This window comes from Anomaloglossus baeobatrachus, chromosome 1, assembly GCF_048569485.1.
Source record: "Anomaloglossus baeobatrachus isolate aAnoBae1 chromosome 1, aAnoBae1.hap1, whole genome shotgun sequence".
NCBI classification, from domain to species: Eukaryota; Metazoa; Chordata; class Amphibia; order Anura; family Aromobatidae; genus Anomaloglossus; species Anomaloglossus baeobatrachus.
The window spans coordinates 516,118,018-516,140,749 of NC_134353.1; positions in this window are offsets into that span (position 1 = coordinate 516,118,018).

The window sequence follows — 22,732 nt, forward strand, 5'->3', positions numbered from 1 at the left end:
CTTGGAGCCATTGCACATGTGCGGGTGACATCATCGCTGACACGAGGTCACATGTCTCTGACACCTTCTATGCCGATTGGTCGCTGGTCATGTGCTTGTGACGCCTTGCTCGGTGATAGGCCAGCATGACGTCACTCCTGTCGTTCTGACAGCGTATTGGCTCTGGTGTCCTCCATCTTGGATGAGGCACAGAGTCTATATAAGACCCTGACACACGCCGCATGGCGCTCAGTCCTCTTGGTTCATGCATAAGAGTAGACGCTCTGTGCGCGTTCCTCTAGGCATTCCTCTGTCTATGCTAAGTGAGCGCTACCGTCAGGGTAGCGTTCTTATACCTTACAGCTTCGGCTGCTGTCCGTATCCTTACCTCTTAGGGGAGCGGACATAGACAGGTGCCTGAGGCACATGGTCTGGCTGGGCCTTGTGGTTCGACTCGTAGGTGGACGTTACCGCTAGGGTAACGTTCCTTATACTGCGTCTGGCAGTTGTTCGTATCCTCGCACACTAGGGGAGCGAACAGAGGTAGGAGCTGTGTGCGGCTTACGCTGCTGTTCGTCTCTTTTGCACAACTAGAAGAGCGGACCTAGGTAGGTGCCATTTCACACACATTGCCTTTGTCTCTGTGATTATTAACAGAGATCATTCCACACACCCTCCAAGTAAGGGAGGAATTGCTTTACTTACTTATTATATCCTTCTGTGAGTTAACAGAGGTATTGCACTCTGCCATAGTCTGCAGCAGAGTCTTTGCACGGTGGACCCTGACTGTCTGATACTCCTTTAGGTTATTATCAGACAGCCCCCTGTAACATTAGGACTGAGCCAAGGGTCTGGCAGTTATGGCAGAATATCAGCAGTTACACCGTTACATACAAGTACTTGAGTCACGGCTCAAGAGTATAGAGGATAAACCTCAGACCATGGTGACATCTGCACATGATCCTCGACTTGCTCTGCCAAACAGATATTCTGGCGATGCCAGATCATGTCGTGGTTTCATTAGTCAATGTCAGATACAACTAGAGGTCAACTCTTCTCGCTTCTCTACGGAGAGGTCCAGAGTAGGCTTTAGCATCTCCTTACTTCAGGACAAAGCCTTAGAATGGGCGACTCCCCTATGGGAGCGCTCTGATGTGGTTACTCTGAGACATCAAGACTTTCTTGATGCTCTTAAGGCGGTATTCATTGGTCCGCAGGTTACCCATTATGCGGCTCTGAGACTGTTAGATCTATCTCAGGGTTCGTTATCCACTAGTTCTTATGCCATTGCTTTTCGAACTCTTTTGGCAGAACTAGATTGGCCAGAGAAGGTGTTGATTCCTATCTTCTGGAGAGGGTTGGCAGGCTATGTCAAGGATGCTCTTGCTACTCGTGAGGTCCCTGCTTCTCTGGAGGACTTGATCACAGTAGCAACGAGGATCGATGTACGCCATAAGGAACGTAGAATCGAGGTCTCTTCCTCACGCCCTAAGCATCGGGCTATTCCAGTTGTTGAGGGTCCACTACCATCTTCCTCAGCATCTGAAACATCTCCCACTCCTATGGAGTTAGGTCATACGTCTTCCAGACTACGCAAGTCTGGTCCTCCTATATGTTACGTATGTCGTCAGGCTGGGCACTATGCCAACAAGTGTCGTAGTCGTCAGGGAAACTCCCTGGCCTAGTAACCATTAGAGGGGGGTTACTAGAGACGTCTTCTGCACCCTCTAAGTGTTGTATCCCAGGTCAGCTCTCGTTATCTGAGAATACATGGCCTATTATGGCTTTTGTGGATTCCGGAGCTGACGGGACTTTTGTGTCCTCAGGATTTGTAAAGGGACACAATATTCCCTCTATCATGTTAGAGGCACCTATTCCTGTCCGTGTTGTTAATGGAACTATGTTGTCTGACTCCATTACATTGAGGACAGTTCCCTTGCGCCTTTCCCTGTCTCAGGATCACATAGAGGAGATTTCTTTTCTTGTTTTGCCTGAGGGTATAGACGACGTCCTTCTGGGTCTCCCATGGCTTCGTACTCATGCTCCTCACATTGACTGGGAGTCTGACAGCATTATTAGTTGGGGTTCGAAATGTCAGTCCCGATGTCTTCCCTTACCACCTAAGGTCATTGCGGTTGCATCTACTGATCTCTCTCCCATACCTACACCCTATCTGGATTTCGCTGACGTGTTCTCCAAACAGGGTGCTGAGGTTCTTCCACCCCATTGGCCGTATGACTGTGCCATAGACCTTATCCCGGGTTCGGTTCCACCTAAAGGCAGGGTTTACCCCCTGTCGATACCTGAGTCAGAGACCATGTCGACCTATATAAGAGAGAGTTTAGAGAAGGGGTTCATTCGTAAGTCTGTCTCTCCCACGGGAGCTGGGTTTTTCTTTGTTCGGAAGAAAGAGGGTGATTTGCGTCCCTACATAGATTACAGGGGTCTCAACGCAATCACAATAAAGAACAAATACCCATTACCTTTAATTTCGGAGCTCTTTGACAGACTGAGAGGAGCTCAAGTTTTTACGAAGTTGGATCTGCGGGGTGCGTATAACTTGGTACGAATTCGAAAGGGTGACGAATGGAAGACTGCTTTTAACACCTGAGACGGTCACTATGAATACCTCGTCATGCCTTTTGGGTTATGTAATGCACCCGCAGTATTTCAGGACTTCGTAAACGATGTGTTCAGGGATTTACTGTTATCTTCAGTAGTGGTGTATCTGGACGACATTCTGATTTTTTCTCCTGATCTGGAGACTCATCGTCAGGATGTCGTTCGTGTCCTTTCCCGTTTAAGGGAGCACTCATTGTTTGCTAAACTCGAGAAATGTGTATTCGAGCAGTCCTCATTGCCTTTTTTGGGTTACATTATCTCACAAGAGGGCCTGGCTATGGATCCTGCGAAGCTCTCTGCTGTCCTGCAATGGTCCGAACCTCATTCCTTGAAGGCGGTGCAACGCTTCTTAGGATTCATAAATTATTACAGGCAGTTCATACCCCATTTTTCTACTTTGGTGGCCCCTTTGGTGGCCTTGACTAAGAAAGGTGCTAATCCCAAAGCTTGGTCTACTGAAACATCTCAGGCTTTTGAGGCAGTAAAAAGACACTTTTCAACTGCTCCCGTTCTTCAAAGACCCGATGAGAGTAAGCCCTTCCTCTTAGAGGTTGATGCCTCTTCAGTGGGTGCTGGTGCGGTCTTGTATCAAAAGAACGGTGCAGGTAGAAAAAGGCCGTGTTTCTTCTTTGCTAAAACCTTTTCACCGGCAGAGAGAAACTATACCATTGGGGATAGGGAACTGCTCGCCTTGAGATTAGCCTTGGAGGAGTGGCGTCACTTGCTGGAAGGAGCGAAACATCCTTTCCAGGTCTATACAGACCATAAGAATCTGATGTACTTACAAACCGCTCAGCGTCTGAATCCTCGCCAAGCCCGCTGGTCCTTGTTTTTCTCCCGCTTTCACTTCTCCATCAACTATCTGTCTGGGAGTAAGAATAACAAGGCAGACGCCCTGTCTCGCTCTATGCTTTCTACCCAGGAAGAGATTGACGAACCTCGTCTTATCCTTCCCTCCAGGGTTTTTCGTACGCTCTCCCCTGTGACGTTAGACCAAATCCCACCGGGCAAGACCTTTGTTCCGCCTGATCGACAAAATGATATACTGTCATGGGCCCACACCTCAAAGGTGGGTGGGCATTTTGGTATTAGGCGGAAACGAGAGTTACTGGAGAGGTGGTATTGGTGGCCACACTTAGCCAGCCACGTCAAGAGATATGTCGGTTCCTGCTACTCGTGTGCTCGCAACCGTCCATTACGGCAGAGACCGGCTGGGCTCTTGCATCCTTTACCAGTGCCAGGTAGAACATGGGAGGTGGTAGGCATGGACTTTGTGGGTGATCTTCCATGTTCACAGGGACATAGATTTGTGTGGGTCATTACGGACCATTTCTCCCAGATGGTTCATCTCGTACCGTTATCGAGAATCCCATCTTCCAGGGTACTAGCCAAACTATTCCTCAAGCATGTCTTTAGGCTTCACGGGATGCCAGATCGTATCATTTGTGATAGAGGCCCGCAATTTTCTTCCAGTTTCTGGTAAGATCTTTGTAGCCTTCTGCAAATTGAGTTGAATCTCTCTTCGGCATACCATCCGGAGACCAATGGTTTGGTTGAGCGTACCAATCAATCTATGATTATATACCTTCGACACTTTGTTGCTGAGAACCACGATAACTGGTCCTCCCTCCTACCCTGGGCAGAATTTGCCCTTAACAATTCGCTGGCTGAGGCCACTGGGCAGACACCGTTTGTACTCAATAATGGGCAACACCCTAGGGTACCGGTACCGTTTCCCGCTGCTGCACCTCCTCCTCTTGTGGCCGACTGGGCAACTAATGCCAGAGAGGCTTGGGATCGGACTCAAGAGTCGATCCAAGCAGCTCAGGACCGTATGAAGACGGTGTCCGATCGGTTTCGTCGCCCGGCTCCTGTCTTTTCTCCAGGGGACTTTGTGTGGCTCTCTGCAAAACACGTGAGACTTAGAGTGAGCTCTGTCAAATTTGCTCCTCGCTTCCTGGGTCCTTATGAGGTTCTTCGACAGGTAAATCCTGTAGTCTACCAATTGAAGTTACCCGTCCATCTTAGGATTCATGACAAATTCCATGTCTCACTGCTAAAGCTGGCTATTTTACCTCACGCTCGTGAAGTGCACTCTCCTGCCTCTGATTCCTCTCGCTCTAGCTATGAGGTACGAGCCATAGTTGGTTCTAAGATGGTTAGAGGGTGCAGGTTCTTCTTGATAGATTGGGAGGGTTACGGCCCGGAACATCGCTCTTGGGAGCCTGAGGAGGCTGTCCATGCTCCCGACTTAGTTGCCGATTACCTGCGTTGCCGGGAGGGGGGCCCTTGAGGGGGAGGTACTGTACGGTTGCTGCGAGCACTGGAGACTATGTCCAGATTTCTTGCTACTGCACATGTGCGAGCGCTGGAGACTAAGTCCAGATTTCTTGCTACTGCACATGTGCGAGCGCCGGAGACTAAGTCCTATCTTAGAGCCATTGCACATGTGCGGGTGACATCATCGCTGACACGAGGTCACATGTCTCTGACACCTTCTATGCTGATTGGTCGCTGGTCATGTGCTTGTGACGCCTTGCTCGGTGATAGGCCAGCATGACGTCACTCCTGTCGTTCTGGCAGCGGATTGGCTCTGGTGTCCTCCATCTTGGATGAGGCACAGAGTTTATATAAGACCCTGACACACGCCGCATGGCGCTTAGTCCTCTTGTTTCATGCATAAGAGTAGACGCTCTGTGCGCGTTTCTCTAGGCATTCCTCTGTCTATGCTAGGTGAGCGCTACCGGCAGGGTAGCGTTCTTATACCTTACTGCTTCGGCTGCTGTCCGTATCCTTACCTCTTAGGGGAGCGGACATAGGCAGGTGCCTGAGGCACATGGTCTGGCTGGGCCTTGTGGTTCGACTCGTAGGTGGACGTTGCCGCTAGGGTAACGTTCCTTATACTGCGTCTGGCAGTTGTTCGTATCCTCGCACACTAGGGGAGCGAACAGAGGTAGGAGCTTTGTGCGGCTTACGCTGCTGTTCGTCTCTTTTGCACCACTAGAAGAGCGGACCTAGGCAGGTGCCATATCTAGTGGTTCGTGTCCTCGCACACTAGTGGAGCGAACGCAGGTAGGAGCTTTGTGCGGCTTACGCTGCTGTTCGTCTCTTTTGCACAACTAGAAGAGCGGACCTAGGTAGGTGCCATTTCACACACATTGCCTTTGTCTCTGTGATTATTAACAGAGATCATTTCACACACCCTCCAAGTAAGGGAGGAATTGCTTTACTTACTTATTATATCCTTCTGTGAGTTAACAGAGGTATTGCACTCTGCCATAGTCTGCAGCAGAGTCTTTGCACGGTGGACCCTGACTGTCTGATACTCCTTTAGGTTATTATCAGACAGCCCCCCGTAACAAATTCTCAGCAGAGGGGCCCAGAAAGCTCGGGCCAACCTGTGCTGCGGATTCCAATCCCCAGCTGCCTAGGTGTACCTGGCTGGACACAAAAATGGGGCGAAGCCCATGTCGTTTTTTTTTTATTATTTCATCAAATTCATGAAATAAGTAAAAAAAAGGTCTTCTCTATATTTTTAGTTCCCAGCCGGGTACAAGAAGGCAGGTGGGGGTTGGGGGCAGCCATACCTGCCTGCTGTACCTGGCTAGCATACAAAAATATGGCGAAGCCCATGTCATTTTTTTTGGTGGTCAAAAAACTCCTGCATATAGTCCTGGATGGAGTATGCTGAGCCTTGTAGTTCTGCAGCTGCTGCCTGCTCTCCTGCATACACTAGTGAATGGAGCATGCTGAGCCTTTTAAGTTCTGCTCCCCCTGTCTCTCCCTCCAGCATACAGTCCTGGATGCAGCATGCTGAACCTTGTAGTTCTGCAGCTGCTGTCTCCTCTCCTGCATACACTAAAGAATGGAGCATGCTGAGCCTTGTAGTTCTGCTCCCCCTGTCTCTCCCTACAGCCTACCGTCCTGGATGCAGCATGCTGAGCCTTGTAGTTATGCAGCTGCTGTCTGCTCTCCTGCATACACTAGTGGATGAAGTATGCTGAGCCTTGCAGTTCTGCTCCTCCTGTCTCTCCCTCCAGCATACAGTCCTGGATGGAGGATGCTGAGCCTTGTAGTTCTACAGGTGCTGTCTGTTCTCCTCCATACAGACAGACAGCAGACTGCAGTTTCAGAACTACAAGGCTCAGCATACTCCATCCAGGACTGTATGCAGGAGTTCTTTGCCCCCCAAAAAAATTACGTGGGCTTCGCCATATTTTTGTATGCTAGCCAGGTACAGCAGGCAGCTACGGGCTGCCCCAAAGCCCCAGCTGCCTATTTGTACCCGACTGGGAACCAAAAATATAGGGAAACCCTTTTTTTGAATTATTTCACGAATTTCATTAAATAATTTAAAAAAAATGTCTTGGGCTTCATCACATTTTTGTGTACAGCCAGGTACAACTAGGCAGCTGGGGATTGTAATCCACAGCGCAGGGTGCCCAAGCTTTCTGGGCACCCCTGCTGCGAATTGCAGTCCACAGCCGCCCCAAAAAATAGCACCATCATAGAAACGGCATCTTCTGGCGCTGTATCCAACTCTTCCAGCTGCCCGGGTGGCTTGCTGGGTAATAATGGGGTTAGGGCTAGCTGTATGTTATCAACTTGCCCTAAGCCCGAAATTCATGGTGTCATGCCAATATTAGACAAGGCCATCATGAATTTCTAGTACAGATAATAAAAAACACAACACACAGAAAAATATTTTTAATAGAAATAAAACACAACACAATTAGTGACTCCATCTTTATTGAAATAAATAACCCCTCTTCGCAGTAATCCTAGGTCAAGGGTCCCGTAGCCGTCCAATCCGGATCCAATATCATCTGATCGGTTTGCTGGAAGGCAAAGCGATCAGATGATGTGTCAGGTTCAAGGGCCAATCACATGACACCGCAGCTGATCGTATAAAAGCCGTTAATACAATCAGCTGATGCATCAGTGCCAAAAATTCACACCTCTGTGCAAACTCCTGTCCGACAGCATCAGCTAATAGTTTAGCTGGCCAGGCGGTAAAAAGCCGGCCTCACCGCTCGACTTATAGTGTCAGCTGATCATCGCCAGGTCTGAGAGCGAGAAGAGAGAGAGGAGAGAAGGGCGAGAGAAGAGAGAGAAGAGAGAGAAGAGAGAGGAGAGAGATGAGAGAGTTAGGAGAGAGAGAAGAGAGAGAAGAGAGAGTAGAGAGAGAAGAGAGAGGAGAGGCAGGAGAGGGGAGAGGAGAGAGAGGAGAGAGAAGAGAGAGAGGAGAGAGAGGAGAGAAAGAGGAGAGAGAGAAGAGAGAGAAGAGAGAGGAGAGAGAGGGGAGAGAGAAGAGAGAGGAGAGAGGAGAGAGAGAGAAGAGAGAGGAGAGAGAGAGGAGGGGGAGAGAGAGGGGAGATAGAGAAGAGAGAGAGAAGAGAGAGAAGAGAGAAGAGGGAGAGAAGAGAGAGAGACACGCAGGCACTACCTGAGTGAAGTCTCCGGTGACAGCGCGGCTCACTTCAGTTGCGGCGTGGAGAGGACACAGAGCGCTCGTGTTCTATGGCGCTCCCTGTCAGCATCATGTAGCAGAGCTAAAAGCGTCGTGTGGATTACTTCGGACCTGGATGACTGTTTGGGGATTAAAGTGGTAAAAAAGGGGGTTTTTTTTGTCTTTTATTCCAAATAAAGGATTTTTCGTTGTGTGTTTATTTTCTTTAACTTACAGGTTAATCATGGAAGGTATCTCGGGGAGACGCCTGTCATGATTAACCTAAGATTATTACCCCGATTGCCACCGCACCAGTGCAATTTGGGATGAGCCAGGTAGAGTCCCGGGGCTGTCGCATCTAATGGATGCGGCAATTCCGGGTGGCTGCTGGCTGATATTGTTAGGGTGTGGGTTACCAATAACGTGGAGCTCCCCATCCTGACAATTCCAGCCTCCAGCCATGTGGCTTTATCTTGGCTCATGTTAAAAGTGGGGGGGACCGCAGGTTTTTGTTTTTACTATTTATTTATTTTACTGCACGATATAGACCCGCCCACCGGCGGCTGTGATTGGTTGCAGTGATACAGTTGTCACTCAACGTGGGGGTGTGTCTGACTGCAACCAATCATGGGTGCTGGTGGGCGGGAAAAGCAGGGAATACCAGATTGAATAATAAGCGGCAGCCATTTTCAAAAGAGGAAAAGCCGCCGGAGCTTTGTGACAGCTGTGCAGCGCCGGTGATCAGTGAGTAGGAAAGAGAGAGGAATTGTGCTGGGGAAGCAGGACACATGCAAATACACAACGTGTGCACATAGCCTTACTGTGAAAATCCACGCTTTTGGTGATCGGTAACTCGAACGGTCGAACACGAAGCAAATCGTTCGAGTTCGTCGAACGACTTGAACACCACCCAAAACCACTCGAATTTGAAATTGGCGAACGGTTCGATTCGAACATTGCTCTTCTCTACTGATGACCCTCAAAAGATTTGGAGAGGGCCACCTTGTGAACCTCTAAAGATTTTGACTGAGGAATAACTGTTTACCCTCTTAAAATTTGGAGTAAGGGCCACTTGATGACCTCCTAAAATTTTGAAGCAAAGGTCACCTGATGATTCCCTTAAAAAAGATCAAAGGCCAGCTGATAACCGTTAATATGGTGAAGAAGGAGGACAAAAAAATAAGAAAATATGAACCATATACACTTTTTTGGGTGATGCTGTTCATGGGAATACACCTGAAAAAAAGAGATCATTTGAATTAATTTTAGGTTCTGCTTCTCTCATCTGGTGGTGCTGAAAATAATGGGCATTCCAGGCCTTGTTCATTTTGATAACAGTCATGCGGACAGCATTTTCAGTTAACATATGTAACACCTGCCTGGATCCACAGACTCAGACAGGCTGTAATGGACAGGCTAGAGGGAAGCCACTCACCAAGCAGGACCCCCAGAACACTGAAACCCTTTAACTCCTATACAGGGATTTGAAATTACACAGGGCCCTGGAGATCACTACCTGTGGAAGGCTGCAGTCCGAGAGAGTAGTCATCAGGCAGGGTCAAACCAGGAATTGCAGAACAAGGACAGAATCGGCAGGCAAGCACGTAATCAGAAAACAAGCAGTGGTCGAATCCGTATTCGGCAGCGAGGTACATAAACAGCAGGCAGGAGAGGTAGTCAGGAAACAATCAGAGTTCAGCACACAGGAATCACTATAAAAATAACACAGGAGCCAGGAATAGAACTATCTCTGGCAGTGGTCAGCTGACAGGAGGGGGAATAAGAAGGGTGTGGTGTCTTCCAATTGGCTGCAAGTGAATGATGGCAACTTCAGCTGGAAGACACACGCCACCTACAGTTAGCCACTGGTACTGCAGGTTCCAGGGAAACACAGCCTAGTGGATGAGCAGAGCCTGCGCCCAGCAGAGCCACGGGCACCGACTCCTCTCCCATCACCAGCACTATCCATGGCGGGAACACGGCGTCACCTGGTGATCGGAGCAGAAGTCACAGGAGCAGACTTCGGTGGGGACATGACAACAGGCGAATGCGAATATCATATATTATGCCCCCGGTGGCACCTTAATTCTGCTATGGCAAACCCCTAGAGGCAGGGCAGGTTAGCACCTTCAGGGCATAGAGTGACAATTCATGCCACATGTCCAAATTTAATACCCAATAGTTGTACCACAAAAAATAATCATGGAGGACACTATTACAGTCAGCTAGGTACTCCTTCACCATCTTCCAACACTTTGCCTTCCTTTTCAGACTACCCCGCGCATCAGGACCTGGGCGCTGGTAGGGTGTGATGAAACTGTCACAGACTTTAATAGTGTTCGTCTGGGTCTCCCTTGTGTCTTCTCCTTGGTTGCCCAAGAAGCTTTGACCTCTACAACCAGCATTGTCAGATACAAATTTTTGTAATAATTGATTGACTGGGGCCTTCTGGTCTTCCACCATTTTACTACCCTCTCTACGCATGAAGGAGAGATAGAAAGTTCTGATTGCATGGATCAAGAAGGGTGAACCAGCAATAATCAGTGTTGACCAAAATTCATATAACATGGGGTTCACGGGAAAGTTAGCAGGACATAAAGTCAGCCATCATGTGTACCAGACTCCCAACATACAAGACTTCTTTGTCCTCCCCAAGAGAACAACTCTTCATCTCCTCCTCCTCCTCCTCCTCTTTTGCCTATCCACGCTGAATACATGGAATGAAGCTTGGTTGAGTAGTACTTTCTGTAGCACAAGCAACAATCTCCTGTTCCTCCTCCACCTCCTTTTGGTATGCCATCATGTGTAATGTGGAATTTCAGCACACGGGCACACTAGTCATTGAGCAGGCACTTGCACGCGCTGCCTCAGTACTTTCACACTGGCAGCAGCTGTTACTAACTTGCAGAATTGGCAGACATACGGCAAACCGTCACAAGTAGATGAGGTAGGTTTTCAGAAACTGCTGAACCTTTAAGTTGAGCATGTTGGCCAGAAATGCTATATATGGGAGCTTGCCAAGCTTTAGAGACGCCACCAGGTTATGGCCATTATCACACATGACCATGCGTGGTTGTATTGGTTGTAGGTTCACCGGCGAGAGCCACAGAACTGCCTCGTCTATTCCAGATTTCAACAACTCTGCTTCGGTATGCTCTTTGTCACCTAAACAAATTAAGTTTTGCAGAGCCTGTTTCTGGTTCACTGAGGTAATGCTGCAGTTCTTCCAACTTGTGATTGCTATGGATGACATGCTTTGAGTTTAAAATTTGGAGATGGAGGATGAGTTGGAGGAGGTTGTGCAAAAACTAGCGTAGAAGGTAGAGGAAACCCTAATGGAACTAGGTCCTGTAATCCTCAGCGTCAGTAGCACATGTGCCGTCCCAGGTTTTGACTCAGTCTGGGACTCTGTTAGGTTCACCTAGTGTGCCATCAGAGGAATTTAGTGTCCCTTGCCACAAAGCACTTGTTGACATGTCGGTCTTTAATTGAAACATCTTACTAACTGCATTGGTCAGGGTATAGGTGCTGGTGTAAGGTGGGGATGGCACACTGGGAAAAATAGTGGTGACTAGGGAAGTAGTATTGAGGGATGGCTGTTGCCATGAGGCTGCAGAAAGCCAAAAAGTTTCACCAAGCCTTAGTAGCAACATTTCCAAGGCAAGCAGTCTGGAAATTTGCCTGTTTAATGTTTGGGACTGTGAGTGGGTGGCGGTGTATTCATGTTTTATTTCCAAGGTACAGGGTAGGGATAGCTGAACGCTGCACTGGAACAAAAAATGGTTAGTGGTTGCTGACAGTCCTTGCAAATGTGCAATGACAGGTGGTCAAGAATCTTGGCTTGTGAGACTGGATCATGTGGAAGAAAGGGTGGTACTAGTGAACTTACTGGAATCATTATCTGCCATCCAACTGACCAATTGTTTGCACTGTTCTTCCCTCAACAGTGGTGTTCCATGCCCCCTGCAAAGTTGTATAGGAAGCTAGGTCTCGTAGATGAGTGTGTTGTTTGTGCTCCTGCAGCAGGCATAATATCACTAAGCTCATGGCCTCAGCTTCTGCATGTATTGTCAGCAGCACATAAACACATTTTAATTAAGTAGATACATTTTAATAAGGTAGCTAAAACATATGTCTGCAAATATTCTGCTATTAACACTAGAAGTTCCAGAAATTTCAAGCTCTCTGGGTTCTAAAGGTAGAAATGTTAAATGACCCCTCTCTGGGACTTCTAGTGTTAATAGGGAAAAGAAAATATTTAGTTCTAAAAAGAGCTTTAGTTTTAGGTTGTAGCAGCAGTGTAAGGGGCACTTTGCACACTGCGACATCGCAGGTGCGATGTCGGTGGGGTCAAATTGAAAATGACGCACTTCCGGCATCGCAGGCGACATCGCAGTGTGTAAAGGCTGGATGATACGATTAACGAGCGCAAAAGCGTCGTAATCGTATCATCGGTACAGCGTCGGCGTAATCCATAATTACGCTGACGCAATGGTCCGATGTTGTTCCTCGCTCCTGCGGCAGCACACATCGCTGTGTGTGAAGTCGCAGGAGCGAGGAACGTCTCCTACCGGCCTCACTGCGGCTTCCGTAGGATATGTGGAAGGAAGGAGGTGGGCGGGATGTTTACATCCTGCTCATCTCCGCCCCTCCGCTCTGATTGGCCGCCTGCCGTGTGACGTCGCAGTGACGCCGCACGACCCGCCCCCTTAACAAGGAGGCGGGTCGCCGGCCATAGGGACGTCGCACGGCAGGTGAGTGTGTGTGTGAAGCTGGCGTAGCGATAACTTTCGCTACGCCAGCTATCACCACATATCGCTGCTGCGACGGGGGCGGGCACTATCGCACTCGGCATCGCAGCATCGGCCTGCGATGTCGTAGTGTGCAAAGCCCGCCTAAGTGTAGAAGGACTGTAAGGCAATAAACTCTGCCTAAGTGCCTCAAATTCTAACCTATTTCTCCTCCACAAGCTATCCCAACACTAAATACAGGTTGCAGTGGTTTTACTAAAGAAGGGATAGTATGTAGCCCTGAAAATATTTTTTATTTTTAGGTTGCAGTAGCAGTATAAGTATAGAAGGACTTTAAGGTAATAAATAGTGATGAGCGAGTACTAAAAAGCTCGGGTGCTCGAGGCTCGGGCCGAGCATCCCAAGATACTCGTGTACTCGGCCCGAGCACCGAGCCCAATGATATCCTATGGGAGACCCGAGTATTTTTATGAAATGACCCCCGGCAGCATGTAGAAACCCTAAAAATGTCACAAAAGTCTCAGAAGAGTGCTCAAATGACATGGCAACAGCATGGGGAAGACCCCTTGAAGCATTTATCACTCAAAAGTCACAGCTGTGAACAATTTTGTCCGCGTTTTACGCCATTTTTACAAACTCACCAGAAAACCTTACAAAATGACACCAAAATGAATTTTCATGGCGGAAATGTTAAGGGCACATACCCAATAGTGAGATAGGGCTGGTGTATGTTACTTTTGGAGATTACATGAAAGATTTTACGTGAAAACATTGTGTGGCACTTCGATGTCCCTGAGAAGAGATGTACATGAAGGCCTCTTGAGTTTAATGTGCCCATTTTGAGGAAGTGGGTCTATTGTAGTATAGCCCTTAGGCAGGGCAGCCAAAACTTGGGATGCTCCACATTGTCCCTGGATAGAGACGTGCATGAGGGCCTGTAAACCTGAAGTGTCCATTGTCAGGAAGTGGGTCTATTGTAGTATAGCCCTTAGGCAGGGCAGCCAAAAATTGGGAGGCTCCACATTGTCCCTGGATAGAGACGTGCATGAGGGCCTGTAAACCTGAAGTGTCCATTGTCAGGAAGTGGGTCTATTGTAGTATAGCCCTTAGGCAGGGCAGGCAAAAATTGGGAGGCTCCACATTGTCCCTGGATAGAGACGTGCATGAGGGCCTGTAAACCTGAAGTGTCCATTGTCAGGAAGTGGGTCTATTGTAGTATAGCCCTTAGGCAGGGCAGCCAAAAATTGGGAGGCTCCACATTGTCCCTGGATAGAGACGTGCATGAGGGCCTCAAAACATTGTTCCCATTGCAAAGGAGTGGGTCTCCTGTCATTGTAATGTCCATTCTGAAAGAATGGGCGAAAAAATTTACCACTGGGGGTATACCTGAAACAAAGGCCTAACTATTGTAACGGTCATCATGGTGGCGCATGAGGAGAAGGAGGAGCAGTCCAGCGATTATCCAAAGTCCAGAAGTGTGTACCCAGGGGTGAGTGAAGGTACATGGCAAATTCCCGTTACAAACTTTAAATTCCACTCTCATTTGCTGGTGGTGTGGTGAAGTCTGGCTCAATCCAACCCTTGTTCATCTTGATCAGAGTCAGCCTGTCAGCATTTTCAGTTGACAGGCAGGTGCGTTTATCTGTAATGATTCCACCTGCGGCACTAAAAACACGCTCTGACAAAACGCTAGCGGCAGGGCAGGCCAGGACTTCCAAGGCGTAGAGAGCCAATTCATGCCACGTGTCCACCTTGGATACCCAATAATTGTAAGGCACAGAGGAATGTCGGAGTACAGTTGTTCGATCTGCAAGGTACTCCTTGAGCATCTGGGCAAACTTAGGATTTCTTGTGGCACTACCCCACACCTCAGGGGCTGTGGTACGTGAGGGGCTGAGAAAACTGTCCCACATCTTAAAGATTGTTCCCCTACCTCTGGCGGATTGGACTTGTGCCCCTCTCGGCTATACGCCTTGGTTGTCCACTGATTCCTGACCTATGCCGCTAGCGTTTTGTGAGGGGAATGCTTTGCCTACTCCCGTGACTATGGCCTTCCGGAACTGCTGCATTTTGGCTGACCTCTCCACCTCGGGAATAAGAGACATAAAGTTCTCCTTGTAGCGTGGGTCTAAAAGTGTTACCAACCAGTAATGATTGTCGGCCAAGATGTTCTTAACGCGAGGGTCACGAGACAGGCAGCTTACCATAAAGTCAGCCATGTGCGCCAGACTCTTAACAGACAGTACTTCAGTATCCTGACCAACACGATGACTGAACATGCTGTCCTCCTCCTCCTCCTCCTCCTCATCTACCCTGTCCTCTGGCCAGCCACGCTGAACCGAGGATATGACTGGTGTGCATGTCATATCCTCAATTTGGCCGGAGAGTTGCTCCATGTCTTCATCCTCCTCCTCGTCATAGTCCTCCACTGCACGTTGTGATGAGACAAGGCTGGGCTGTGTGTTATCACCGACACCCACTACTGTTTCTTGCTCCAACTCATCGCGTTCCGCGTGCAATGCATCATGTTTGTTTTTGAGCAGAGACCGTTTTAGAAGGCAGAGAAGCGGTATGGTGACGCTAATAATGACATAATCACCACTCACCATCTTGGTGGAGTCCTCAAAGTTTTGGAGGATGGTACATAGGTCGGACATCCATCTCCACTCCTCAGGTGTTATGTGTAGAGTTTGACCCATTTCCCGACGGCTTAGGTGATGCAGGTACTCAACAACTGCCCTCTTCTGCTCACATATCCTAACCAACATGTGCAGAGTTGAATTCCAACGCGTGGGGACATCACACACTAGTCTGTGAGCCGGAAGATGCAAACGGCGCTGAAAGCCGGCAAGGCCGGCTGAAGCAGTAGGTGACTTTCGAAAATGTGCAGACAGGCGGCGAACTTTTACCAGCAGATCAGACAGCTCTGGGTATGACTTTAGAAACCGCTGAACCACGAGGTTGAGCACATGGGCCACGCAAGGAACATGTGTCAGCTGGCCTTGCCTCAAAGCCGCCACCAGGTTCCGGCCATTGTCACACACGACCTTTCCTGGCTTTAGGTTCAGAGGTGTGAGCCAGTGATCTGCCTGATTTTTCAGAGCTGTCCACACCTCTTCTGCATTGTGGGGTTTGTCTCCTATGCAGATTAGTTTCAGCACAGCCTGTTGCCGCTTCGCCGAGGCAGTGCTGCAGTGCTTCCAGCTTGGGACTGGTGTGGAGGGTAAAGTGGATGAGGATGCGCAGGAGGAGGAGGAGGCTGAAGAGCATGACATTCCAGAGCTGTAGAGTGTGGGTGAAACCCTGACTGAGGTAGGGCCTGCAAACCTTCGTGTGGGAAGGACGTGTTCCGTCCCTCACTTAGACTGGGTCCCAGCTTCCACAATATTAACCCAGTGTGCCGTCAACGAGATGTAGCGGCCTTGCCCACAAGCACTTGTCCACGTGTCTGTGGTTAGGTGGACTTTGGGTGAAACAGCGTTGTTCAGGGCACGTGTGATGTTTTGTGACACGTGGTTATGCAATGCGGGGACGGCAAACCGTGAGAAATAGTGGCGGCTGGGGACCGAGTAACGTGGGACAGCTGCCGCCATCAGGTCGCGGAATGCTTCTGTCTCCACCAGCCTAAAAGGCAACATTTCCAGCGCAAGCAGTCGCGAAATGTTAGCATTTAGATGTGTGGCATGTGGGGCGTTGGCAGTGTATTTGCGCCTGCGTTCAAAGGTTTGCTGAATGGATAACTGAACACTGCGCTGGGACAAGGACGTGCTTGATGATGGTGTTATTTCTGCGTAGGCAACTGCAGGTGCAGGACCGGAGGAGGCTTGTTCGCAGGCAGCATGGACAGGGGATTGGCTTGCATGCACAACAAGCGAAGACGTAGCAGTGACATCAGCAAGCACTGCTCCTCGACTCTGTTGTACTTCCCACAAAGTCGGGTGCTTGGCTGACATGTGCCTGATCATGCTGGTGGTGGTCAGGCTGCTAGTTTTGGTACCCCTGCTGATGCTGGCACGGCAGGTGTTGCAAATGGCCTTTTTAGAATCATCTGGAGCCAACTTAAAAAACTGCCAGACTCGGGAAGACCTAACATTTGTACAGGCACCTTGTGTCATGTTGTTGTTCCGGGGACCGGTTGCCTGACTTCTGCCTGGAGCCACCACCCTGCTTCTTACTGCCTGTTGGAATGCTACGCCTCCCTCCCCCTGTGCACTGCTGTCCTCGCTCTGCATATCCTCCTGCCAGGTTGGGTTAGTTCCTGGATCATCCACCACGTCGTCTTCCTCTTCCGCACCCTGCTCCTCCTCCTGACTTCCTGACAATTGTATCTCATCATCGTCCACCCCTTGTTGAGACACGTTGCCAACTTCGTGAGAATGTGGCTGCTCAAATATTTGGGCATCTGTACATACGATCTCCTCATGACCCACTTCAACATGAGCTGGCGAGAGGCCAGAATGTGCGAATGGAAACATGAACAGCTCTTCCAAGTGTCCAAGTGTGGGATCAGTAATGTCCAAGGACAAGTACTCAGCCTTGTGGTAGGAAGGAGGATCAGGCTCTGAAATGTGCGGTGCAGTATCACGGCTACTGACACTTGACCGTGTGGAAGACAGAGTGTTTGTGGTGGTGCCAATCTGACTGGAAGCATTATCCGCTATCCCACTACTAACCTGTTGACACTGGTCTTGGTTCAAGAGCGGTGTACTGCTGCGGTCCCCAAGAATTTGGGACAGGACGTGCGAGCGAGTAGATGTGGCCCTTTGTTGTGGCGAAATTAGAGCTTGCCCACGACCTCGGCCTCTGCCTGCACCACCATCACGTCCACTTCCTTGTTCGTTGCCAACGCCCTTGCGCATTTTGCAATGCTGTGCTGACGTGTATTCACTAGACTTGTGCGTTATATCCAAGTTTGTGCAAAAGCACACAAGTGCACCTGTACGCTGCCACCGACAGGCACACACGTGCGGTTTTTAAATGCAAGCACGGACGCACTAAGAACCTAACAGGTTTTTAGGAGCGACAATTACTGAGAAGTCTGACACTATCAGACACTGCTGACTGACGTGTATTATACACTAGACTTGTGCATTATATAATAGTTTGTGCAAAACGTGCACCTGTACGCTGCCACCGACAGGCACACACGTGCGGTTTTTAAATGCAAGCACGGACGCACTAAGACCCTAACAGGTTTTCAGGAGCAACAATTACTGAGAAGTCTGACACTATCTGGACTGTTTTAGACTGTGTACACCAGCCCCAGATATGATGAAGGCTGGTATACGGTCACCACTAGGAATGGCTATATACCCTGCCTGCCTGCCTGCCTGTATACTGCTACAATAGTCCTGACAAGGACTCTTCTGGTCACTAGCCTGTATTCTGACCTGGCTATACCCTGCCTGTATTCAGCAACAATAGTCCTGAGAAGGACTCTGCTACTGTACTCCGACCTGGCTATACCCTGCCTGCCTGTATACAACTATAATAGTCCTGAGAAGGACTTCTGGTCACACTGTTTGCAGCCCTGCTATGGAAATAACTATAAAGGGCCGCAAACCTTTCCCTGAAGCAGCAACACTCTCCCTGCACTGACTGTCTAGATGGCTGTGTGCAAAGCACAGCGCACCCGCCGGTATAAAGGCTCGGTCATGCTGTGCAGGCCGGCCAATCACTGCAATTCAACAACTAACAGGGCTGTGGCATTGCAGTGGTCTGCCAGCCAATCCCTGCATGAGGGCTGGCTCTCAAAAGAGCGCCAACATGCAGGGATGAAGACCACGAGTACAGCACGAGTATCGTGAGATTACTCGGTCCCCGCCGAGTAGCCCGAGTACAGTGATACTTGTGCGAGTACCGAGAAGTAACAAGCATACTCGCTCATCACTAGTAATAAACCTTGCCTATATGCCTGTAATCCTAAATTATCCCTCCTCCAAAAGCTATCCCTATACTGAATGCAGGTAGCAGTTGTTTTACTAACGACAGGAAAGTAGGAAGCCCTGAAAAGGAAACTTCGTTTTTAGGCTGCAGCAGTGTAAATATATTAAGAATGTAAGACAATTAACCTTGCCTACATGCCTCTAATCCTAAAATATTACTCCTAAACTTACTATCCTTACACTGGACCCTGTGGAATCAGGTCAAGGAGTGTTGTTGTAGGAGGATGAGCTGACATTAGAGCAGTCATAAAAGCAGTGAAATGATATTGCAGTAATTGTATATGGCTGCTGCACCATTAAAACTAAAGTCCTTTTCAGGGCTACTTATTGTCCTTTCTTTAGTAAACCTTCTGCACCTGGGGCGGGAACTCGTGCATGACACTTGAGCACCTGCGATGCTCAATCAAGTAATGATCGTACCAAACACCATGATACTAGATTCAGTATCGAGTAGTGGCAAGCATGCTCGATCATTACTAAAGAAAAATAAAAAAGAATGATATTGCTCTAAATAATATTTTGTTTTAAGAAAACCTTTACCGACACACTGTAAACATGAACATCATTATTTCTACAATACACAGAATCATTTTCTTTTAGGAAAGTATTAATCAGTACATTGAGCACAAATTAAATGAGTTAAATGTATATATAAACAGAAAATGAGATACAAAGTAACTGTTTTTGAATTCAAAATTCAAATGACAAAGCAGCTTTAATATTAACATTATTTTTTTTTCACATTGCAATAAACAAAACTAAAAGTTAAAAAAGACACCGTAAAAGTCTATCATATTGTGATAAAAAAAGTTTGTTTAAAAGAACTGAGAGTCCTCAGTGGTTGATACCTTTTAATGGCTAACTGAAAAGATGGTAATAATAGCAAGCTTTCCAGACTACTCAAGTCTCTTCATCAGCTTTAGGTCCGTTTCACACGTCAGTGAAAAACACAGACGTTCTTCACTGACCTGTAAAACACGTACATGTCCCTCCGTGTGCCGTGATTCACGGCACACGTGGGTTGTCTATGTGCAATCCGGGCTACGTTCTCCATGGTCCGTGATTGCACATAGAGATTAACTCAACTGTGCCCGCTCCCGCTCTCCATGGTGCTGAACGCTCCCGCGGTGCAGCATCCGGCCAGCACTGACCCCCGCAGCAGCGGCTTCCAGGTTGGCTGTGTCGTGCATTCATGAATATGCACGACAATAATGAGCTGGCTCAGAAGCAGCAGGCAGAACAGGCTGCAGAGAGCGCGGCTGAAGCCGGGTGAGTAAAAATGATTTTTATTTTATATGCACGTTTTTTTCTGGCACGTGTTTCACGGATCACACCACTGCGTGGTCCATGGGACATAAGTGATGCCAGAAAAAAATAGACATGTCTCCGTGCGGCAATCACGGACACGCGGGTATGCCACACAGAGACACATTCAGTGAAAAATCACTGATGTGTGCGCAGACCCATTGATTATAATGGGTCTGCGTATGTCAGTGATTCTGGTACGTAGAAAAAAAAGCACAAACGTACCAGAATCACTGACGTATGAAACAGGCCTTAGTATAACACAAAATCTGAAGAGTCACATATTTCAGATACATATACATATATGAAATTTTGTGTTATACTAAGCCTGATGAAGAGATGGGCGTAGTCTTGTAAGCTTGCTATTATTACCATCTTTTCAGTTAGCCATTAAAAGGTATCAACCACTGATTCACTTCTTTTAAACAAACTTTTTTATCTCTACTGACTAACATGGTACAAAGATATATTTTAACTGTATCATATGGTAAAAATTATAGACACTATAGAAATTCTGGATTACTCTTTGCTTTATCTTAAACCTTCACACTTTGTTTATAGTAACCTGCAAATGAAAAGTGAAGTATTTTAATATTTCGAAATTTTAAAGACTAAGACAAGTTAATTTTTCAATTAATAGATAATGTTGTAAATAGACAAAATACTTGTGAAGCTGGAATGAAATATAAATTGTTCTATTGTGCGTATAAATCATAAAATGTTGAATCAAGTGACGAGGGAAAACAGAAATCAATGATCTTTTCGACAGGATGCAAAATAAATGTATTCAGATGTAGCTAAATATTTGGTGTCTCATTGAAAGTTCTTTCTTGACAGAAAAATAATTACCGTATTTTTCGCTTTATAAGACGCACTTTTGTTCCCCCAAATTTTGGGGGAAAGTAGGGGGTGCGTCTTATAAGCCGAATATACGGGGGGGTATATATATATATATTTATATATATATATATATATATATATACACTGCAGGGTCCAGGGGAGGTGGGGGCGCTGCTGGGGGCAAGTGAACGCTGCGGGCTGCAGCCTTTGATCTCCTGCTCCCGCTCATATAATATGCACAGCCGCTGTCCATCTCCAGTGGTGCTGAAATCGCACCACAGTGACGGGCTGGGGGAGCGGTGCATATTATATGTCCCTGAACCCCCTGTGATGGCACATGCCCCCCCCCTGTGTTAAATATGGCCCCCATGCTGCTACTCATTCTAAAATAAAAAAGCTTTACTTACCCCCTCCAGCGTTTCTCCCCGGTGTCCCTGCTTCCACTGTGATCAGGCACGCAGAGATCTCAGTCTGCTGTGCCGATCACATGACCGGCACCAAGAACCAGGAAGTGGAGGAAGAGAAGCACGGAGGGAGACAGAAGGGAGATCAGCGCTGCAGGAGGTAAGGAAAGAGTGTTTTATTTTACAATGGGCAGCAGCCTGGGGGCGATATCTAACACAGGGGGACTTGTGAGATCTATAGGGGCCATGGGCAGCACCATGGGGGCGATATCTAACACAGGGGGACTTGTGTGATCTATATAGGGGCCATGGGAAGCACCATGGGGGCGATATCTAACACAGGGGGACTTGTGCGATCTATATATGGGCAATGGGCAGCACTATGGGGGCGATATCTAACACAAGGGGACTTGTGCGATCTATATAGGGGCCATGGGCAGCACTATGGGGGCGATATCTAACACAGGGGGACTTGTGCGATCTATAGGGGCCATGGGCAGCACAGGGGAACATGGGGCATCACAAGGGGGCTATATTCAATATAAGGGGGCTATATCCAGATTAGGGGGGCTAATTTTAGGATGGGGGGCTATGAGGGACATATAACCTATATGATCTGTTAGAGGGACACTGGCATTATAAGATGGACCTCATTTAACATTAAAAAAAAAAAATTCTCTTTTCCTTCACCAAATTTGGGGGTGCATCTTATAATCAGGTGCGTCTTATAAAGCGAAAAATACGGTATATCTTTGTAAGTGAATTTTTACAACCACTGGGAGTCATGTATTTTAGATAATTTTTTACCCAACTTTTTTTGTATTTTGAAACCAATTTTATAAAATCAATTTTACGGGCTTTTTTTTTTTACAGCATTTTTTTTGTCACAATTTGTTCAGATATTTTTCTTGAATTTTGTAGATAATTATATGCCGGAGAAAATCTGAACATAGAGAAGGGTATGTTTTGGGAAGAAAAAGCTAAGTGTCTTAAAAACAAATATATAAAGGCATGTTTATTAAATGTGTTTTAATGTGCCAAGATTTTGGTTTAATTTTTTGCGGAATAAAAAATCCTAGACCATCCCTGGTGTATTGGAAACTGGAGAGAAACGTGTCAAGACGCTATGGGAATGAAAAATGACTCAGATAAGTTAATTTGACTTGTTTTACTTCTGGTGATAGGTGCTACAATTTGGACAGGGTCACTGTAGGGTTGGTCTAGGGCTTCCCTACGGTGAATGGGGGCACCCAAAACAGTTACGGTGTCACCCCTTCCATTGCTAGGTAGGGGCATCTAGGACTCATCAGGGTTATTTCCCTTTAAATACCTAGTGTTTGGACGGGGTAATTAATTCCCCTCAACCTGATAGTTATGATTGAATTATATGTGTTATTTGTGTATCTCTTTGTAACTTACCTAGCGTGTTATCTTATT